The 22,149-nt window shown below is 44.0% G+C and overlaps 1 protein-coding gene across 10 annotated transcripts in view; it reads right to left on the bottom strand.

The window, feature by feature from the left end:
• TEAD1 (TEA domain transcription factor 1) overlaps positions 1–22,149 on the bottom strand; it is a 255,127-nt gene that overhangs the window by 231,632 nt on the left and 1,346 nt on the right. The window lies entirely within an intron of this gene.

Here is a 22,149-nt window from a genome sequence, read left to right on the forward strand (position 1 = left end):
ACCATTTGGTTTCAATTAACAGTAACACACTCCTGCAAACCTGAGGGGGGGGAGGAGGGAGAGGATAACATGGGTTCATTATAAGGCCAAGGGGTCTATCAGAAGACCCTGAATCAAGAACGGAGCCCGCCCACAGGGGAAATGGAAAACCATCCACATATTAGAATTTTCCCAAGGTCTCTCATCTCCTGCTCTGCACAATTGCTCTGTTCTTTTCTCTCTACAAAGTAGTCTTATTCCATGCTTCTCTCTACTCATGAGTCAACCATCTCCCCAATGAGATTTTCCCTGAACTATAATGTGAACATCAAACACAAGCTAGGATTCGGTGCCTGGGTGGCTCAGTTGGTTAAGCGACTGCCTTCGGCTCAGGTCATGATCCTGGAGTCCCGGGATCGAGTCCCACATTGGGCTCCCTGCTCAGCAGGGAGTTTGCTTCTCCCTCTGACCCTCTTCCCTCTCATGCTCTCTCTCTCAAATAAATAAATAAGATCTTAAAAAAAAAAAAAAAAGACAAGCTAGGATTGCCATCCCCATTCCAAAATATTCAGGAGACAGTTTAACTCAGCTTGGGTGAGATGTGCCCCCTTGATCCAAACATCAGAGAGGAGGTGGGCAAGCTGGTCTAACTGTAAAGGATATCTACCTGCCTGGCACAATTATAAAAAATAACGATACAGGGGTGCCTGGGTGGCTCAATCGTTAAGCGTCTGCCTTCAGCTCTGGTAATGATCCCAGTGTCCTGGGATCAAGCCCCGCATCGGGCTCCCTGCTCGGCGGGAAGCCTGCTTCTCCCTCTCCCACTCCCCCTGCTTGTGTTCCCTCTCTCGCTGTGTCTCTCTCTGTCAAATAAATAAATAAAAATCTTTTAAAAAATAAATAATAAATAACGATACAAATGTTAGCTGAATGAACTCTGACCTTTGTTAAAGCCACAAGGTTTTCCAAAGGTACCATCTTGTCTTCTTATCCTCACTCCAAGGAAGCACAGCTGTACAGCCAGATCCTCAAATAACAGATAAATGTCTTTTCTGTAGCTTGCTTGTTGGTTGCTTGGGTCGAGAAAAAAAGTATTTTGTCGTTATCAAATGGAAATTTATTTCTGGTTCTTCATTTTCTCTTCAGAGGAAGGTTCTCAGCAGGAATCTTACCTGGAAACAGGCAAGACCTAGCCAGTACACGAAAACGTCTTTGAGATCATGAACACAAAGGTGAGAGAGAGACGCAGCCATTGCCAGGGCACCACAGCACACACACACAGAACGGAAGCTTTCTGGGGCAAACGTACTAAAAGTAATTTTCCATAGGAAGAGACAGTTCAGTGTAAAGGTTAAAGCAAGGCTCAGTCCTTCCACACAAAAGCCACTGGGTTTTTCATAAAGTAGCCCCAAAGAGTCCATCAGTTGGGGTCTATTTCACCTAGGGCAACAAACGCATTCCTCACAGATCACAGGCTGCTCTGTGTGGTTGCTAATAAGATAATCTGTACAGGAGGCTTACAAATCCATTTACATTGATTTTAATTAATGAATCAATCCCTGGCCTTGAACAACTTGGTCCAGAGAAGGTAAGCAATCCAGCTTTGGTCTGTACTCCCAGCCTGAAATCTACATTAACATTAAGTTAACTCTCAGATCAATGAAGGACAAATAAAAATAACTGGGTTTGTATCTCTCATGACATAAGGAAAAATCTCTTCCAAGTTTAGACAGTAACTCCTCACACGTCAATACGAAGAATATATTTTCCGTGATTTCCTAACAAACTCACCTAGGACTAAGGGTCTTGTTTTGCATTGTTTTGTTTTACAAGCCCGAAATCTGGAAAACCCAAGTCTGATATCATGACTCTCAGTCAAACCTCTAAAATCAAAATAAGCCTAACTTTCTCAACAGCTTATCCGAACCTTTCAGTCTAGACTGAGGTTGAACAGAGAATTACCCAAACACAAAATACAAATGACAAGAAAGAACAAAGTGGCACTCACCAGCCTATCTGTGCTCTGAATCAGGCAGGCTTCATTAAAAAGGCAGGCAAACTTTTGCATTTGCTTTTATCCTTTACAAAGGCTGAAATAGAATTGGGCCTTCCTGAGTCATTGCCAGCTATGAACTGGAAACAAACTCAATTTAAAAGACAGCATCCGTATATATATGACTGCTCATCACTTCACCTTTCCTCCTTCTTTTTCCTTATCTCTTTCACAGGGTTTGCCTACCCACTCTATTTTTAGACTTCTATCAGAACTTCCAGTGACTCCATATATACTAGTGGGGGAAAAAAAAGTCCAAGTTCAGTCCCATTTTCTCACTGCCAGCTAACACCAATTAGCATAGGAAAAGAACAGAGGAGTGGATAAATGAAAATGCATCACACTTAATTTTTTTTCCCAAAATCGAAAAAGTCCATAACTCCACAAGCAAAGCAGAAAGTAGCAGTGAGCAGCCGCCCCACGGGGAGAGACACCAACCTGCGTCTGCTCGGATGGAGGAACACAGACAAGTTGGAGTCTGCTCATAAAAGAGGAGATACTCAAGTTGCAGTGGACCCACTACATTGGGAGATAAGCACTTCATGTTTCTCCTTTACTTTTTCGAGTGTTTAACAAAATAGTTATCAAGCTGATTTTGAAGTCAGTAAGACTGGCCTGAAACGCTGCAAAAGGAATTAAAAGGGGGGCGGGGAAAAGACCCTGTTTATAAGGAAGTAAACTGCAAGAAAGAGCAAGACAAGCCAGAACTCGGGTGGGCTGGCATGGGTGTGTTCTCGCCTCTCCTTTCTTTCTTTCTCTCTCTCTCTTTCCCTCTCTCTCTCTCTCTCATTCTCTCCCCTCCCTCCCTTCACCCTCCCTCTCTCTTAACGGAGAGAACAAAAGAAGTTGATACTTCAGCTGTACATATGGACTCCAGAGCTTTCTGCCTCATGTCTGCTTCCATGCCCACAAGTTTGAGGATTCACTGGAACATTAAAGCTCCCTGCAACATTCGCCTTGCATTTGCTGGGGCATTTCAAGGGACTCGGCCCGCGCCTTCCCAGGCGGAGTGTGCAGAGCTGCACGGCCGAGCAGGGTATGCCAGTGCAGCCTCACATTCAGATCAAGACCACAAATTATAAACAGTTTCAGTAAATTGACTCGAGTGCCTTTGTTCCTCAGACATACATCTTCCTACCGCTTACAAAGGCAGGCAGCAGAACCTAACCACCAATGCGACTACAGCCAGGACCGGGAAAGGAAGTTATTGAAGCCTGGATTTCCTGCTTTTGCTTGTAGCCAAGAACTATGAGGCTTGTAGTGGTTTCAGGAACTGACTCATCTAATGATTCATGGAGAAGATACTGCTTTTAATATGTTTCTGACCCTAAGATGCAGGGACTTCAAAACCAACCTGAACTCATGCTTCACTCTTATTTGCAAATGAATATTCACAGCAAAATAAAAAACAGGAGTACAATGGTTAATAAAATAAAACATCATGCCAATGGCAGGAAAAAGGGTATGTGGACATCCCATTTGAAGCCATGATCAAAAGCCTAGTCTGTGGGCTGTGACTTGACAGCATTCAAACTTCCCAAAAGTGGGTAACAGGTGGGATAAGGTTTATTTTTAGATGTCATTCCCCTCGATGTAAAAATAGATTTAGCACAGCAATATTTTAATTCAGGCGCATCTGGGTTGTGACTCGAAATACCCAAGATGTGAAGAAGCATGTAGCTCTAGATTTAACTGTGCGAGCTGCAAACCAGGGAGAGTTCAGGGTTAGCTGACCAATGAGTAATGGGTAATAAAGGACTCCTAGTGGAACTCATTCTCTTAAATCACCCTCTGCAGAACATTGCAGTTCAGGACTTCCACCGTCCTCTGCCTCCGAACATTATTCTCCTCGTTCCACCACACACATGCACACATGCATGCACAAGCGGACGAATGGGGGTGGATACATGCACGTGTGCGCGCACACACACACGCACCCAGTACTGAAGAGCAAAGCTCTCTAAAAGTACCGAGTCAGGAGCTGGCACCTCTGGCTGCTTCCCACGAGGTCCCCACAGATTCGTTCATCATCGAGAAGTCCCACGAGGGACCAGTTTTTTCAATCCTCCCCTGCCCACCAATCCTTGGGTTTCCCTTTCTCCCCAGTGGAGGGCATCAAACACAGGACCAGCTTCAGGGATGGCTTTCAAAGTGTTTACGGGTTTCAACACCAGCCCAGCACACACAGGGAAAAGGAAAACAACAATGTAGGCTGGGTGGGGGGTGAGGGGTGGAGGAAACAGTGAGAACAGTTGACCAGGCAAGGCCAAAGTGCAGGGGCTGGCTGGCAGGCACTGCTCGGTGGGGCTCCTCCAGCAGATTTACTGACATGACGTCAGTGGCTCCAGCCCAGCTTTTTCTTTGGTAGCTTTTTACCACTTGCCTCCTGAAGCCTCCACTATGTCAGGGAGCCACAGGACCACAATGAAAATTCCCTTTGCGAAACCGGGTTTACCTCGGGGCACAGAGGCCAGCCTGCCTGTGAATTACAGGGCTCCTTGCCCTCTCTCTGTGCCCATGGAGGAAAGGGGAGGGGACGAACCCCTACAATGCTGTGCTTCGCTTTAATACAGAGGAACCATTAAATGAAGCTCACTGCCTTTAAAAAAAAAAAAAAATGAAAATAAAATGCAGGGAGGGCAGGCAGTTAGTTACTAAGTGAGTATCCAAAATTTCACAGGCCAGGATGCTGGTTAATTTCTCAGGGATGTCATGAATGACAATAATTTCAGGACTCGTGGCTCATTCTGCTGTGAGGGTGGGTTGGCTGGATTGTGAATGCACGTGGCTTTGTTTCATCAACAAAACAAAAAAAGTATTACCGAAGCTGAAACTCCAGGCCTGAATGGACCCTCTGAGGAGAGCATTATAGCTTCTTCTCCTTAAGATGAGCTTTTAATTTTGTTTTAATTTTTACTTTTTCCTTAAGTGCATATTCCGCGATGAACCGACATGGGTATCAAAACAATTTCCAGGAAACAAAGATAGGAATTGCTAAAAATAAGTCTGACAGCAGACCCGTTAAAGAAAAAAGCACTCGGGGCACCTGGGTGGCTCAGTCGTTAAGCGTCTGCCTTCGGCTCAGGTCATGATCCCAGGGTCCTGGGATCAAGTCCCACATCAGGCTCCCTGCTCCACGAGAAGCCTGCTTCTCCCTCTCCCACTCCCCCTGCTTGTGTTCCCTCTCTTGCTCTCTCTCTCTGTCAAATAAATAAATAAAATCTTAAAAAAAAAAAAAAAGAAAAAAGCACTCTTTAGGCTTAGAGGCATACTATGGTGTTCCCACAACAGCACCACACTTGCTGTGTTCTAAGGACTCCACTGCATAAATCTACCTAAAACCACAAAGCTTTAACGTTGTTTTTTTTGCTTATAAAAATAATGTATTAGTGATAAATTCTTTAAATGACTGAGAGACTAAATATATTCTATTTTAAACACTTCAAGAGAGGAAGATACAAAACTTAATTCAAGGAGTATTTATTCAAACAGATGTGTGTAAATGACCGCAACCATCTCATCAAAATATAGCTTGCAGTCTGAATGGCCCAGAGAGGTAATAACATAAGGAATTTTTCACCTTCTGGTTATTTAAACAAGGAGCAGAACAAACTACTGGGTAGACATGACCAATGGGCATTGACTGAAGTCTTCTGTAAAGCCGAAATTAATGTGAGCTTTGGCCTTCATGATGAGTGTCAAACCATGACCTGTCCCTGGGGAGTTCTTTGGTTTGGCCTTTTTTCTTAAGGGAGAAAAGGACAAGATGACAAGCAAGGGCATGGAAGTGACGACTAAGAGGCAAAGGAGCCAACATGAGACAGGTGCACAAGAAAGGATTTACCATGGGCCAACAAGTTGACCTGGAAGGTGGGATCCATTTCTGAACAAGTGGGCGGGGAGCAGAGACCTAAACGCTCACAGTGTAGCCTTGAAATACCATTTTCCACTACAAGGAACCAAAAACCCAGCAGAAATGGTTCATTCTAAGTCAAGAATACACAGGAAGAGACTGGATAGCAGGCAGCTATCAAAAACTATCCAGGTCACATCAAAAGGACAAAGGAGCCCACTAAAGAAACTCCTCATGGCCAAAGATGGTACAATTTGAGTATCAATAAGAGGAACTATAATGTAGTCAAAAGCATCCAATAATTTAAAATCTACGATTGCATAATGATACTCAAACAAAAAACAAAACCAGAAACCTGCCTCTCCTGTACAAACCATACACCAGGTTAGCCAAATAACTGATAAGAGAACACTTCTCTAAGAGTCTACTAGCTAATAAATGAAGAAAGAACCAGAGGACTGGAATATTACAAGTTTACAAAGCCCATATGAAATAACAGATATGGTCAGAGATCATAAACCAATGGCTGTCAATATCACAAGAGAGACAACTGCACGTTATGATTACATGCCTCTTGTGGAAATACTGGTTATGAAATATTCCTCTCAAAAAAAAAAAAAACCCCCACAAACAAAAACATTAAACCTGAACCAGATCAAACTTGTAGATCTAAATTCCCATTTATGGGAATTACAGAGGACAGTGGAACATGATACAGGGCACCCTGAGGATGTTGGCTGCAAAATCTAGAATGAGGGGAACTCGAGAGAGACCCAGTGAGGCTTATTTAACAAACCAACTGCAAGAGGAAAATAAAGGAGGGAAGAGTGATCTCTAAAGAGTTTTAAGAAACACAGTAACCAAAAAGAACCTGTGGATCTTGTCCGGACCCGAATTTAAACAAACCCAACCATGGGAAAACACTGTCGAGACAATCAAGGAAATTTGAACGGTGACTTTTATAGATATTTTATATTAAGGAATTATTATTAAAATGTGATGATATTAGTATTTTTTTAGAGTCATAGTTTTTAAGCACTTACTGGAAACTTTACAGATGAAATGGTATGACATCTGGGATTGCTTCAGAACAAAAATCCAGTGGGAGAGGAGCCAGGGGTTTAGAAGAAACAAGAATGGCCAGGAGTTGATGACTGTTGCTAAGTTACGATGGGACACGGGAGGGTCATTGCCCTCTATTGTACTGAATTTTTCCATAATAAAAATTCTGAAAAATCTGAAATAAAATATAACATACTTTTCTTGTCCCCCTCCCTCACACAGAAAGATACTAGACGAAGAGGTACTTGGCATTCTAATTTTAGCTACTGGGTGAGAGTGATTACCCAGAGATGGTGACCACCTAGTGATGGTGATGTAATGGACACTATTTCTCTGCCAGGCAGTGTACTACTATGTCCATTTTATAGGTAAGGAAACTGAGATTCGAAAAGATTAAAGAGGTTGCCCAAGGTCAGAGAGATAAGTAGAAGAAATGTGTGTAATTCTACAAGTTCACAAACATGAGAATGAGAATGCGTTATGTTTTTTCAAAATAGTAACAACTCTTGAGAGTGCTGATAACTTTGTAAGCCAAAACATTCGATGCTCTCCAGTGTTAAAGGCCGCAGAATTGAGAAGTGGTGCTTTTCTGATGACCATTTTTGGTGAAACTCGGGGAACTGCAGGGGCAGTCTCTCTAAGAGCTCACAGTGATAAGAGCAGAGGATAAAAGAGGAAAAGTCCAAGCCGCATGCATGTGTGTATATGCGTGTCTTGTGTGTAAAAATGGGAAAGCAAAAGGGAAATTGTCTGAAGAGAGAAAAACAACAGAACAGGAAATCCAGCAAGAGTGGAAGCTGGGAAAAAGCTTAAAACTAAACCCAATAGAGGAAGATGGAAAAACAAATAAATGAGCTCCCGTCAGCCGGGGCCATTCTGGCTGGGACAAAGCCCTCAGAAACTTGGGGGGGGGGGGGGGCTGGAGGCAGAGGAAGCAGGGGACTACGGAACGGAACTGGTTGGGGGAGACAACATGGCTCACTGCAGGCCATTCACTGTATTTCATCATATTTCACTTTATCATATTATTATTTTATTTTTCAGATGAGGAAACGGAATCATTTACTGGAGATCACATGCCCAGTAAAAGCAGGACTGGAGCTGGAACCAGGGTCTGATGTCAAAGCCAGGCTTTTCAGCTCCTTTGCTAAATATACCAAATGCTACAGAGAACTATACGAAGTTAGGGCAAGACCAAAATGGCTAACACAGAAGTACCCAAAAGGCACAGGGAAAGGTGTGAAGACTCTAAGGGAGCAAACCAGTGGTCTGGGAAGGAGGGAAAGACAAGAGCACAAGCCCCAGGAACTGGCCGTCAGTGGCCCCAACCTGCCCTTTTGGACCAGAATCACAAGAACCAGGTGAACAGTAGGAAAAGAATAGCAACCAGCCCGATGTCTCTCTCACTAAACCAGCCAAGGTGTCAGAGATGGGTAGCAACCACATGAGCAATCCCATTTTGAAGACCCTAATGTCTTTTTTGTTTTTTGTTCTTTGTTTTTTTTTAAAGACTTTATTTATTTATTTGAGAAAGAGAGCACATGAGAGGGCGGAGGGTCAGAGGCAGAAGCAGACTCCCCGCCGAGCCGGGAGCCCGATGCGGGACTCGATCCCGGGACTCCAGGATCGTGACCTGAGGCGAAGGCAGTCGCTTAACAACTGAGCCACCCAGGCGTCCCCTGAATGCCTTTTTTGGAGGCCTGATTACTCAGGGCTCTGGGCAAGCCCATTAACCTTTTCCCCCCTCAGCCCCTCTACTGCCCACCGTGTTTCACAGCCTAAGGCATATTTTCCACCTGCTCACCTGCGGTCACCTGGGCAAGGAAGGGAAGGAATTCATCCCATCTTCCCAGGTTCCCAAGCACCCTCACTATCAAGGAGTGAAGTCAAGGTCATTTGCCTAAATCCTACCCCCAGCATGAGGCCATTTCCATATCTAGGCCTTCAGGTGGGGGGCGGGGGGGAGTTATTCTGACAGTCTGCCAACAGAGCACATTCCAAAGAAAAACCAGAGAAACTGGCAGGTCCAGTCCCAGGCTTTCAAAGAGCATCAGCCTACACGCGCGCGCGCGCGCGCACACACACACACACACACACACACACACACACACACACACACACACCCCCCAATATGGATCATCAACCCAGACTTCCAAACCACACCAGCCTCACCTCCACCCTCCACACACACACAATACACACATACATAAAGGAGTTCGGATCAGTCCAGCCCCCAGGAGCCTTACCCTCCCATTTTCAATGGCCAGTATACCCAGTCTGAGAGGGGAGGGGTACTGGGTCCCCACAGTCTTTAGAGGACTGAAAACAAGGGGGCAGTGGCAACTCTTGCCCCTTCTCAAGAAAACAAAACGAAGGTGAGACAATCCCCTGATGAAAAGCTTGACCGGGTCATGCCCAATTTTTCAGGACCTTAGCCACATGTTTATTTTGAAGACAGAGTAAAACAGGCCACCAAGAACACAAAACAAAGTCATTGTGTACTTTACCATTTCTGCACAAATACGCCAAGTGAGGGGAAGTCGACCTCTGTTTCAGTGTTAAAATCTATCTCAACTCCAATCAAATGCCATAATAATAAAACCTGACAGGTGACTTATTACGCAATCTTTCTGGCCTGGCAGCCGTGAAGCCCCCAACCAAGGAACTGTCTTCAAACGCTGCCCCTATGACATGTTACACTGGCTGTGTGACGTTGGGCAGGGTACCTAAACCTCTCCAAGCTTCCCTTCCTTCAACTACAAATGGAGGTCTTAGGTTTAGATGAGGTAATGCTGAAGAATGGGCTTAAGACAGAACCTGGCCAGTCTCCTTTACTTACCAAATTCTCCAGAGTGGCCCAGGGATGGGCGCAACCAGAAGTTCGGGAGGGGACTCAGCGGTACTGTGCCTCCTCCCCAACCCCTGCCTTTGGGAGGGGAGTGTGGGGCTGGGGATGGAAGGACTCCGATCAAGATAAGGATGCAGTTCTCCAGGACCCTTCTGCCTAGGCTCTCACATCTTATCGCTTTCATCTAAAGCTCAGCTCAAAAGCTGGCTGGGGGAAGGTGGCCCGGCATCATCCTCCCAGAGGGAAACAAAAGATTTTCAAGTGACTTGCCTGCCCAGAGGCACAGGGAGGGCTAATGGCAGGGGCTGTCCAACCAAGCCTTCCCTTCTACACAGCTGCCAAGTGGAGGGACCAAGACCCTGGGACCCTGGCCTGTGGAGGACCCTCAAAATTGCCTTCTCCCTAGGAAAGGCCCCAACAAGGAAACAGTTCTCCAAGCTCAACAGCAAAGGCCAGACCTGAACGACACCACAGTGCACTGAACACCTGCCCCAGTTACTGCCTAAAGCACATGATAAAATAACTAAACAATGGTGTCAAAACAACCACCTGGAACTGAGCAGTGTTGTTACAATTACTTTTGGTTTTAGGCGAAGTACTAAAATTCCTTAAATTCCATTCCACTTTCCCTGCCTTATAGATTTAGGAACGTCATAGGACATGATCCCAGTCTCTGAAAGAACAAAGAGAAGCAAGCCTGAAACCTAAGAATGTCAAGAGCACTGAGACCACAAGTCCTAAAAATATAATCTGAAATCCCCGAATTTCACACAATACAAACCTTTCAGAATTCCACTGGGAAAAACTTCCCAATTAAACTTTGCTAGTCTAAAAGGAAATGAACCAATGCTGAATCATTCCTATGAATGGACACTTTTTTTTTAATACATTATGAACTGATCTGCAGAATAGCACAGGGTTTGAAGCAATTTGGTTAAAAGTAGCCCAGGTTTAGAGGGAAAAGCTCCTCTATTGCACCTCTGCTCTTAGAAACAGCCTGGGACATGCCTTCCAGAATAACGCTGTCAGGAGCGCAAGCCCTGGGCACAAAGACCTCCTGCCCAAAGATTTTCCCTCCATTCTGCCTAATTAAAGGAGGTCATCCAGTTTCCTCAACAGTTTCCTAATAGTAGAATGACTGTATAGTTTACCGTCCAAACCGGAGCTTTGCAGAGGAAAAGGGGGTGCTATCAGCTACTGCTCAGAGACAAGGAGCAGGACTGCGCCAGACAAGCACCTATACAGCCACCGGGAACGGAAGAGAACAACCCTTCACAAAATACCAGTGGATAAAAACTGCCACAAACAGTTATTATGAGGAAGACAGGGAGCATCTGGGAGGACACAGGAGCAAGCCCACGTTACAATTAAGAAAAAACTGGACAGAGCAGAAGCTGAAACTTGGGGTATAAATTAACCTGACTCCGGGTTCTTTTCTTCCCCATCTTAAGTCAATTTACAAAGCAGATCCGATACTTGACTTGCTGCCGCAGGTGCCTTCTGGGTCTCTCTACCGCCTGATCCCCCAGTCTTTCCTTGTTGATATTTACTGAGGTCTTGGATGGCTTAAGTGTAAGCCACATGGGCAGTTAACATAGTCAGCATTTATCATTAAGGAGCAAGTCATTCCGCATTATTGAAATCACTCTAAGTCTTCCACCTTAGATACTTCTAATGGATACCTGTAGGCTCCTCACTAAAACCAGTATACAAGCAGAAATGTAAACTTGTATTAGGACATCACTCTGCATATCGACCTTAATCATCTGACCAGCAAAACAAATGTACACACGGGGGTGGGGGGGGCGGGGGGTCATGCCAATGTTGTTCAGCGTGATAACTGGTTCAGGGCCGTATTGATTCTATGAGATATAAAATATACCATACCATAAAATCTACCCTTTAAAATGATAGAATTTAGTGGCTTTTAGCAGAGTCACAGGTTGTGAATTGTCTTTAAACATGTCTCTCTCCACTCCTCAATGCTCAGCCTGCCTGCCTCCAAAAGCCTCTATCCCTCCCAAGTCCACTCATCCCTCTTAGCAATCTTTCATTTTAATTCTTAATTTAAAGGCTAGGAAATCAGATTCACTCACACCGTTCCAGGTAACCTGGTTAAGAGACAACAGAGGGGTCCATAAAATGCAGGTGGTCCCCAGCCCAGGCTCACACAAAGCAATCTTACCTGCTCAGACCAGTCCCTGGGAGTGGCCCCAGTCAAAAAGCGTGGAGAAAATGACACACCCTGCTCAAGTGTAGCTCACCAGCTTTGGGCAGAAGACTCTGAAAATCCAGGTGACAACCCACCAGCTTCCAGAAGAGATCCAGCTCATCTATCCAAGGAGTACCTGGGTCTGAACCCAAAGAGACACTCATCTTGGATTAACCAACATCCTCTTTAATATGCAAACATACTGGCAAAAGGATGGATGGGCTGTCATTCACACAAGTGTGAATCATTATTTGAAATATATTTCAGGTCCACAGAAAGGAGTCTAATACAAAGTGCAAAGATTTCATTTCAGAGCTTGGAGCACTATGATAAGAGGATGGCCTGGGGTCTAGCAGCGGTCACACCTGCAGCTCTACCTACTGAGCTAACTCTGATCTAACTAAACTTTCCCACAACCCTTCAGAGCAGGTAGCATCAGCTCCATCTTCCGGATGTGGAAACTGAGAGCAGAGAAGTTAAGCAGCCTGCTCCCAAATAGCCATTAAAAAGTGTACTGGGGGGGCGGGGTGCCAGCTGACTCAGTGAGTATAGCATACACTCTTGATCACAGGGTCCTGAGTTCAAGTTCCACACTGAGTGTGGGGCCTACTCTAAAAAATAAATAAAATAAAATACTAAACAAAGTTTAAAAAAAAAAAAGTGCAGAGGCACCAGGGTGGCTCAGTTAGGCGTCCACCTCTTGATCTCAGCTCAGGTCTTGATCTCAGGGTTCTGAGTTCAAGCCCTGCATTGGACTCCATGCTGGGAAAGGAGTCTACTTTAAAAAATAATTAAAAAAAAAAAAGTGCAATGGGGCAGCAAAAGTAGGGGAGAGGTACCTCTCTGTCTCTTATTCCCTCACACCTGAAGCTTGACCTAACTTCAAAACTCCAGGGACGATTCCTCAATGGTCTCCCCGGCAGATGCAGGGCCCCAAGCATAGTTTCTCTATGAAAAGATGAGTTCCATACTATCTCAAAGTTAGGAGTGTGGCTTCCAAGCAAGAATCTAAGCAAGAGGGGCGCCTGAGTGGCTATCGGTTAAGTGTCTGCCTTTGGCTCAGGTCAGGATCTCAGGGGTCCTGGGATCAAGCGCCACATCAGGCTTCCTGCTCAGTGAGGAGTCTGCTTCCCCCTCTGCCTCTCCCCCCAGCATGTCCTCACTATCTCTCTCTCAAATAAATAAAATCTTAAAAAAAAAAAAAAAGGAATCTAAGAAAGAGGTTTCCTTTCGGGTGGACAAAGGTGCAAGCACTTCCATTTAATTCATACTACCACTTGGCAAGGAATAACCTCACATATTTACTGATAGGTTTCCTCCATCACTTATTAATAGAAGAAGTATGGTTCAAAGCAATTAATGGTCTCGGACTTCATGGGATACCTCAGCCACTCGTGGATTTGAATCCATTTGTCTGAGACCTGAAGCCCAGCTCTTCTAAGTAACTGCGTCAGCTTGGGATGCCCCTCAAGAGTCACTGTCCAGGCTGACCTGGCAGGAAATCCGTGAAGACCTAGCATTCAAGATAACATCTGAAATTGCTATTTACTGGGGCGCCTGGGTGGCTCACTCGGTTAAGCATCTGCCTTTGGCTCAGGTCATGATCCCAAACCCGGGGATCATGCCCAGCATGGGGCTCCCTGCTCAGCGGGGAGCCTGCTTCTCCCTCTCCCCCTCCTCCCCACCTGTTCTCTCTCTCTGAGACAAATAAACAAATCCTAAAAAAAAAAAAAGAAAAGAAATTGCTATTTCCTGAGCATGTATTACATGTCAGGCATACAGGAGGCATTCTACTGAAATTCAGAGATGAGGATACCAAGGCTCAGATGGCAATTTGTCCAAGGCCACAGAACCAGAAAGTGGCTGAGCCAAAAGTCCAACCAAGGTGTGCCCTACTCCAAACCTGGGTTTTTTAAACTAATTATCCTGCCTTTTTCCAAACCAGAATCAGGAAACTTTCCACTCCCCTTGTCAACCAGTTCCCTCTGCTTTTTTCAATTAATTGCTCATAGCTGAGTTTCAGATCTATAGGTTCAGATCTGGAGGAGCTCATGACCAGCAGCAATAAACCTTTTCTATCGCTGTTTGAGGGTTGAGGTCACTACTCTGGAGAGTATTTGAAGGGGGTCATTTGTTTCTTAATGACTTAGTTCCACACTACTTCCAAAATGGCATCTGGCAAAAAAATAAATAAAAAATAAACCCTTTCCCTTCAAGACCCAACTCCAACATCACTTTCTCTAAAAGTTTTCCTCAGTCCCTACCACTGAGCAACACAGCTGCTAGGCTATTATCAAGAGCACTTAGACAACAGAGTTATTTTCCCTTTATTCCCTTGTTACACAAGGGAATTCATGCTCCTAGAAACTACACCTGCTTAAAAAATAAAAGCCCCTTCCCAAACCACTCCCTCAAAACAACCCCTGTCAATAATATAAAATCTCACAGATCCTTATGGATAGAGATGCAAACATGGTTCTTCAACATTTCATCAACTCTAACACGCCAATGGTTGTAAAATGCAACATGATTTTATTTCTAAAAAATATTGCTGTGAAAAAAAACATGGAGAATGCTGCCTCATCTCTCAAAAATCAAATTTCATACACATTGTAACTTTTTTTAGCATACGTCAATCTTGCACATAATGAGGAAAATAATAAGCAAAATAAATTGGGTACGATATACCTAAAACAACTTCTCAGAGAGAGATCAACATCCATGCTTTTCCACATACTATCACCCTCGTGCCAAGAGCACCGGTGGCGTCAAGAGCATCCTTAGGAATGCCCCAGAGCGGGCTCCAGGATTCCCTTCCTCTCCCTGCATCTCTTCCACAGGCTTTGATGAGTGTGTGCAACCTCATGGCAGACCATGACCACTGCCTGGCCAGCCACAACTGCAGAACACATCCCAACTTCAAATATATGAAAAGCTGCATCTTGGAACCCACGAAAGATGAAACATACAGCTTCCCCACTATATGGTGATGATCTCTTTACAGGCCTGTTTCCCTCGCCAAACTACAAACTTTGCAGGGGTGTTCACTGATCACCATTCTTTGACCACCTTTGGCTGATCACCAAATCCCTGGCACCCGGTAGTACCTGTAAACGTTAAAACATCCAGAGGCAAGTGGCAATTCTACACAAAACTGGGAGCATCTGGATTTCAAAGTGCCCAAGGTGGAAGAAGAAAGAAAGGAATGAAAAGCCAAGTGTGGTTTAGCAGCAGCAGGCTCATCCCTTGGACGCTATCAGGATCAGCCTCCCCATCCCCCCTGCTCTGCTCCATCAAGGGATACCACTCGAGGAGCTCTGTGAGCAGCCTCACTACCCAGAAAGTAAAACCACCTCTGCAAGCAGCCAGACAAGAATTAGTCCCTTAAAACCCTTGCCGGCAAGTCTGACACACACCTCACCTCTATAATCACATCTGGAATCAACTGCTACACTCCCAAGGGGTAGCAGATGATTGCCTTAACAGGAGGAAGATGGTTTTGTTCATTTTATTGCTTTTCCTGCATAGAAAGGTGCAGCCTTATCTTTATACGGCTGTATTTTTAAAACCAACCAAGTCCATCTTAGTGAATTCCATAAAGATTCAGTATTTGTTCACAAATACAGGGAGAGAAAAATACCATTCAGAATTAGGAGGGATGGCCAAATTTAGACTGACTGGATCTGAAGAAGTAGAACATCTAGAGCTAGGGTTCCCAACCAGAGGCGGACACCACTGCGGACCTCTTAAAAATACTGAAACTTTGCACCCAGCCCAGCCCTCCTAAATCTGCAGGGGTAATGTCCAGGCTGTTGAAAGATCTGTGGAAGCCGCGGGGCACATGCTCAGGGAAGAACACTGGCACGGCAGAGGCTCCCTGGGGCAGGCGCGGAAAGTAGCTGACCTGGATCTGAGTCAGAATCATCCTGAAATTAGCCACGCAAAAGGATCTGCGTACAATGCATTACAAACCCAGAAGTCAAAATGTGGGAAAAGATGAGGGGCCTAGAAAGGTGAGCGAGAACATCCAGGGAGGGTGGGCTGGGAAAGGGGCAGCCGGTCTGATCCTGGCTTCTTCCCCCAGTGCCTGGCACGTATCGGGGACACAAGGATTTGCTGAGTGTGATTCACATGGCTGATAAGCACATGGTGACGCACACCATCAAATTTCCACAGAGCCACCTACTGTGTGCAGAATCCCTGAGTCGGTTCCAGCAACTCGGGCAAGAGTCCCTCTGTCGGTTCCCCACTGGAAGCGTAATTTTCATTCAGCTTCACTAGACACCTGAGTAGAAGTGTTCTGGAAGTATTTCCCTCTTTAACAAATTCCTAGTCATAAAGAAAGCTGCTTCCTGCCTCCAAATCACAGGCCTCTTCTCCCGGTTTCCAGTTACATAGACATCAATCAATTAATTTTACATTTTATGATTAAGGTAAAACTCAAAGGTGAAAAGAAATTAGGGAGGTTATTTTGAAAGAACAAAACTAGAAACCTTTTATCAAAACAAGAAAAGAACAATATCGGCCTTAGCTCTCCAGTGTTTAAAACAAAGGCAGATTTTGAATTACGGGAATTTCTCAGCTCTGCCTATATAAAAAGTGCTATTAGGTAGCTTGTTTTCTGTTTCGCTCTCCATGAAAATACCTGATGATGTCTTCGAGTGTTCCAGATTTCAGGACAGGGCTGCCGTCCCCTCAGCTGATGGGGCTCTTTCTAACTCTAACCACCACGGTCTCCCAAAGGCTTTGAGATGAAAAGACAGCCAAGGGAGAAAGGGTTGAAAGGGATTCCACCAAAGGAAGCATCGCTCACAATGGTTTCAATGGTTTGCAATCAGTTAGCCCCCAGGACATCCCCAGCCACAGTGATGGGTGATCTGAAAATGAAGCATATCAAAATGCTATTGATAAGCTAAATTACCAGACAGCTTATCTGAGGCCCACATCCGCCATATGGTGCCCCAACTTCTGCCGCCTGTTGCGGCCACAACAATAGGCACGCCTACCCAGAGAGCACCATCGGACAGAAACCCAGCAGCAGCGGCATGTGGGGTGGCTGCTGTGTTTACATTTTATTTTGTGCTATTAGCCTTGTGCCTCCCCCATCCCAGGAGGGAGTTAAAACACAACACACCTTCAACGTCAAAAATGTGCGTTACCTACAGGACACAACGCATGCACACGATGTGTGGGTGTGCGCGCGCAGGTATACAGCAGGTGAACAGAGAAAACCAGATGTCACCTCCGCCAATGGAGCTGCCTGGTGGGGGAGGGCGAGTCAGGCCGGCTCCCAGCGAGAGCTGCAAGCAGACAATGCGCTTTTCTCCAAACACTCGGGCGGGCGGGCCTCGGGGAGTGGCTATTTAAAACACTTGGCTCCTTTTATTTCACCACCATGGAAGTGAATTCGGCTCTTAAGTGCCAGGGCAAATGAAGTCATTTGGTTTCTGCGGGCTCCCTTTGCCTTTCAGCAGAAGTCAGACTGGACAAAGTCGGGAGGTCCAGCTGAAGTTGTTCTTTCTTCCAATTAAAATCCATTCCGCAGAGGATGTGGCGCCTGGGCTTCATTAACTTTTTTTTTCTTGGACAAGGCACGGAGGTCATAGAAAATTTAAAGGACAGAAGACAGTGAATGAATGCTGCCAAAGACGACCCCTGTCACAGAACGCCATCAAGTCAAGACGTAAAGACAAACAAATGAGGAGCTCTACCTTCTAAAGGCTTGGTTGGTAACCAAGATTAATGGTGGGTTTCGTTGAATGAATTCCTGAGATTTCTGCTACCCTCTAAAGAGGTTCCTATCTTTACAGAGATTATATCATTAATGGCAATAAAATACTCATTTATTTAGTTTACAGTCTATTAGGGAAAAGACACTGGTTTTCAAAAAGAACTCAGCAACACAGAGCATCTGGTTGTGCAAAAATGTACAAGATGCAGGTTTGGATACAGTGCAAAGCAAAAAAACAAAAAAAAAGGACAATCTAACAATCAGATCTAGTTAACTATTAAAAAAGGCACTCATTTCACACACACCCCTCCCCCAATTACCAACACCTTAGCAGACAACATTCTTGGATGAACTTTTCAAATTTTCTTAAACATTCTCAGTTAAAAAAAAAAAAACTCCTTTCAAGTTAAATTGAGATTGCACTTGAACTCCATCCAAGAGTGGAGCTGAACTGAATTATGATAATTAGAAAGCTGTGCCTATAAAAAAGCTGCGCAGTTCATGCATTTTTTTTAAAAGTTCATGCCAGAGAATATAAGTTCAATATGTTCTCACATAATTAACATTTCCCACCATTAGCAGCAGTTTTTCAGTTTATGTATCAGTAAAAACAACAGCACTCGTCATTGTTGTATATTCCCAGTCAATAGTGTTTCAGTCACTGTACACATATATCTAAATCTGTCAAATGCCTAAAAGCAACCAGAATTCCCCACTGGAGATGATGGTGGTGCTTAACTTGTTCATTAATAAGCTGCTTTTTTCTTTTAAACCCATTTTCCAATGCTGGGCCCTGTTCCTCAAACTAAAACTGCTAATGAAATCCTACGACAAAGCCTTAAAAACTAATGTCAAAAAGAGCAGAAAATTACATCAGGATAGTAAATACTGATGGGGATAGTAAATATGGGGGCGTGGGAGGGGGTGGAGACAGGATACAGCCAAGATGGAGACTTCCCTTAGCTTGCCACAAAAGTAGAAAAGACAGCCTCTAAGATCCCCCTCCCCTTTCCAATCAGAAGAGAGACCAGTGGTTTCACAGTAAGCTAGGACTCCCAGACTATGGAAACTATTTTCTGAGAATCTTCCCAACCATGCAAAAAGCCAGTGGACAGAACTTAAGAGCTGAGTGGGACCCACCCTGTAAGAAATACCATCTTCAAAACCCACCCTTCAGGGCATCCCATTTGCTTTCACTAAAATAAAAATACATATTTCAAAATTCTCTTATTCGGCACCACAAAGGAAAGCTGAAGCTCTCTGAAGAGATGGCTGAATTTCAACTCGTAAGTTCCGATATGGGATAGGGTCAAAGAAGCTGATGATGAGAATCTATAACTCACAGGTTTGAAACAAAATAAAAACACACACAAAAATACTCCAGATATTTAGATCCAAATATTCTAGCATTCCACAAACTATCCCAGAAGAGGGAAGGCCCAAACTTCCCAATCTCAGAAGTATGCAGTCATTGCAAGACCAGGGGGTCTAAGCCGGTATTTGTCAAAAAGCCCAACCCGGAAACATTAAGAGCTTAACATGGACCTGAATTACTTGATTTTATCACCTTTGTGAATGTGAAAGAATAAAGTATATCACTGATATTGTTCAAACATGATCTGGGATCTAATTTAATTTACCACAGCATAATCTGTGGCGTCTACAGATAAAATAAGAAAAAGCACCAGGCAGCTATAAAAGATTATTCCAGCCATCAGTCAGTCCCCAATAGCCCAGCAGCAGAGCCCAAGTTTGTCAAAGGGCAGGAAGCTTACAATATACTTTTTTTGCCGAGTTCAGAAGTAGGACTCTAGCACTTGCTGCAGTTCCAGTTTCTGAACTCTAAAGAGGAAGCTGCAGTGCACCCCTTGATCGACAGAAAGGTGGGCTCTGATTTCTTCGCAGTGCTGCAGAGAAAGCTGGACACTTGCTCTGGCCAGTAGTCCTCAGTCTTTGGAAAAAACAGACCTAAAAAGTTTTATCACTAAATGGATCCAACCCCTAGGCAGAGCTTTCACTCGGCAGCATTTTTATTCTTTCGCAATCTCTTTATTGGAAACAAGACAACGTGCCTAAAATACAAGCTTAAAAGTGTTATCTACCTACTGTCTGCATGTGAACACAGTCATTTTGCAGACGCTGGCTCCTACACGCAGTTATTTGCACCAACCTTTTGAGTGATAAAACACCACGATTATCATTTGCAGGCAGTATAATTATGCTCACAATTAACACGTAATAGTACAGGAGATTAGGGAAAAAAGTTAATCCCACAGATGCACAGTCTCTGGTTTGACCACCATGTATGACAGATCGATCCGTTTCTAAAACAAGGAACCTTAAAAATATTGTTATGGCACAGCTCACTTCTTCAAAGGCCTAACATTTGAGATCTACATTCTCCAACTGTTCCTGTTACATACTCTTCTACTGAAGATATAACAAATATGATCTAGAAACGGATGATACACTACAACTGTATTCTTCTCAAATTTTCCCACTGAGAAATGCCCTCCTATACTTGCTGATGTGCAGCGTCAGAATTCAAAATTGTTTCTAAATGACTGAAGCCCAAGCAGCAAAAAACCCCAACACCCTTTTCCTTATGACTTGCCTGTCCTTGTTCTTAATAAAAGGGGACATTAGTCCCCAAAGTGAGTGTATGAATACATAAGTCTTGCTGTATAAAGTAACAGAGAGGTAGAGGAAAAGGGGAAGGGAAGAAGCTGACTTCCCCCAGAGTGCCCCCCCACCCCGCTTCACCCCGCCCAAAACCTGCCCTTACATATAATTAGTTTGCTGCTGGGGCCTAGGCACAAGTTGTACCACAATGCAAGGAAGCGCCTCTCCGCCTCTCCGTGAGAAATTTGTTTCAATCCAGCTCAAACTAAACTAAGTTGCCCTCCCTCTTTAAATTAAGTATATGTCGTGGTGAGTCTTGGTTTATGTTTTGGGAAAAGGAAAAAAAAAACACAAAAAACTCCAACAGTCTCTCAAGCATGTTCTCTGGATGGAGTTCTATTTGTTACTTTATGAAAGATCACAGAGAGGAGGAATCTGTACAAAGATTCTTTCCTATATTTTTTCAAATCATACTGTCAAAGCAAAGTGTCACATGGGTTTTGTTTCAAAATTGTAATTAAAAAAAAGAAAAGAAAGATTACTCTAATATTCCCCTAAAACTGCAGGCCAAATAATACTTATCATTAAAGTAAAAATAAAATGGTCTACATTGGCACTTTTATACCATCGGCAAGAACCAGTAATGAATACAGCTTATCAGTTCATTTTTTTATACCAACAACAAATAAAAGAATTACAAACTCTTGTTTAAAATCTGAAACCTGAGAGCTCAACACGGAGTTGCACATACAAAGAAATACTAAACAAAAATATCTGTGACCATTTATGGAAATAGTGAGATTAGAAAAATAAGCCTTCCCCCCCAAAAATAATCAACGATTCAAAACCTCGCTGTTGACAAAGGTTCAACTAATCCATTTGTCTTTCCTGAGTCACTTTGTAATTAGTTCTACTATTTCCTTCTGAAGAGGAAAGATTCTTAATCAAAGTTGGATCTAAGTCTGACCCCAAAGATCCTTCTATTTACAAAAGGGCACAAGCCCAATAGTGAAAGGACGAAGCACTGGGCACAGCCTGAGATATGTTCCCCAACCACTGCCTCAGAGAACCCTGGCAGAGAAACCCCGCGCATGACACACCAGCAAAAGCCACTGCACACTGCAGAGAAAGGAGCCCACTGCCTGTTCTGACAATGCAGTCAGATCACATGCTCCTAAGGGATCCGTCTACTCAGGTAACCACCTGCATGCACCCAGCACACCACAAGCGATGAGACCACTAAAACTTCCACATAACACTCAAGGAGAAGGGTGGGGAGGAAGAAACATGTGGTTGCCCTGAACTGTTAAGTGTTCTGCTCCTTTGCAGTATCTGTAGCATTTTAAATTTTCTTAACCATTTTGAAATGTGATAGGTTTTGCAGACCTTTCTGTCCCAGGACCTGGGCTCCCTCCAAGGCACTGTTTTAAAAAAACAGGCCTTTTTACATTACCCGCTCCTGGAACATCATCTGTCTCTAAGTTTCCAGTGCTTACTGAGGTCAATTTTCATTTCTGCAAATCACAGGCAGCCACTTGCTTCTAAGAAGTTAACAAGCCTCCTGAGAAATGCTGGTGGCTGCTATTTCATTGTTTCATAAATATTTTTATACAGTGACACCATTCAACTTTAAATAAATCTTTAAAAAGAAAGACAATTAAAAAGCAAAGAAAATTATGATCTGGATTTTATTTATTTTCGTGGGAGGAGAATAAGGGAAGTGTGAGCCCTCCATTGTTTTCAACTCATTTAAAATGTTGCTTCAGTTAAAAAAAAAATATATATATAT

The sequence above is a fragment of the Callorhinus ursinus genome, unplaced genomic scaffold, assembly GCF_003265705.2.
Source record: "Callorhinus ursinus isolate GAN/ISIS: 27379988/994484 unplaced genomic scaffold, GSC_fseal_2.0 scaffold49, whole genome shotgun sequence".
Taxonomy (NCBI): domain Eukaryota; kingdom Metazoa; phylum Chordata; class Mammalia; order Carnivora; family Otariidae; genus Callorhinus; species Callorhinus ursinus.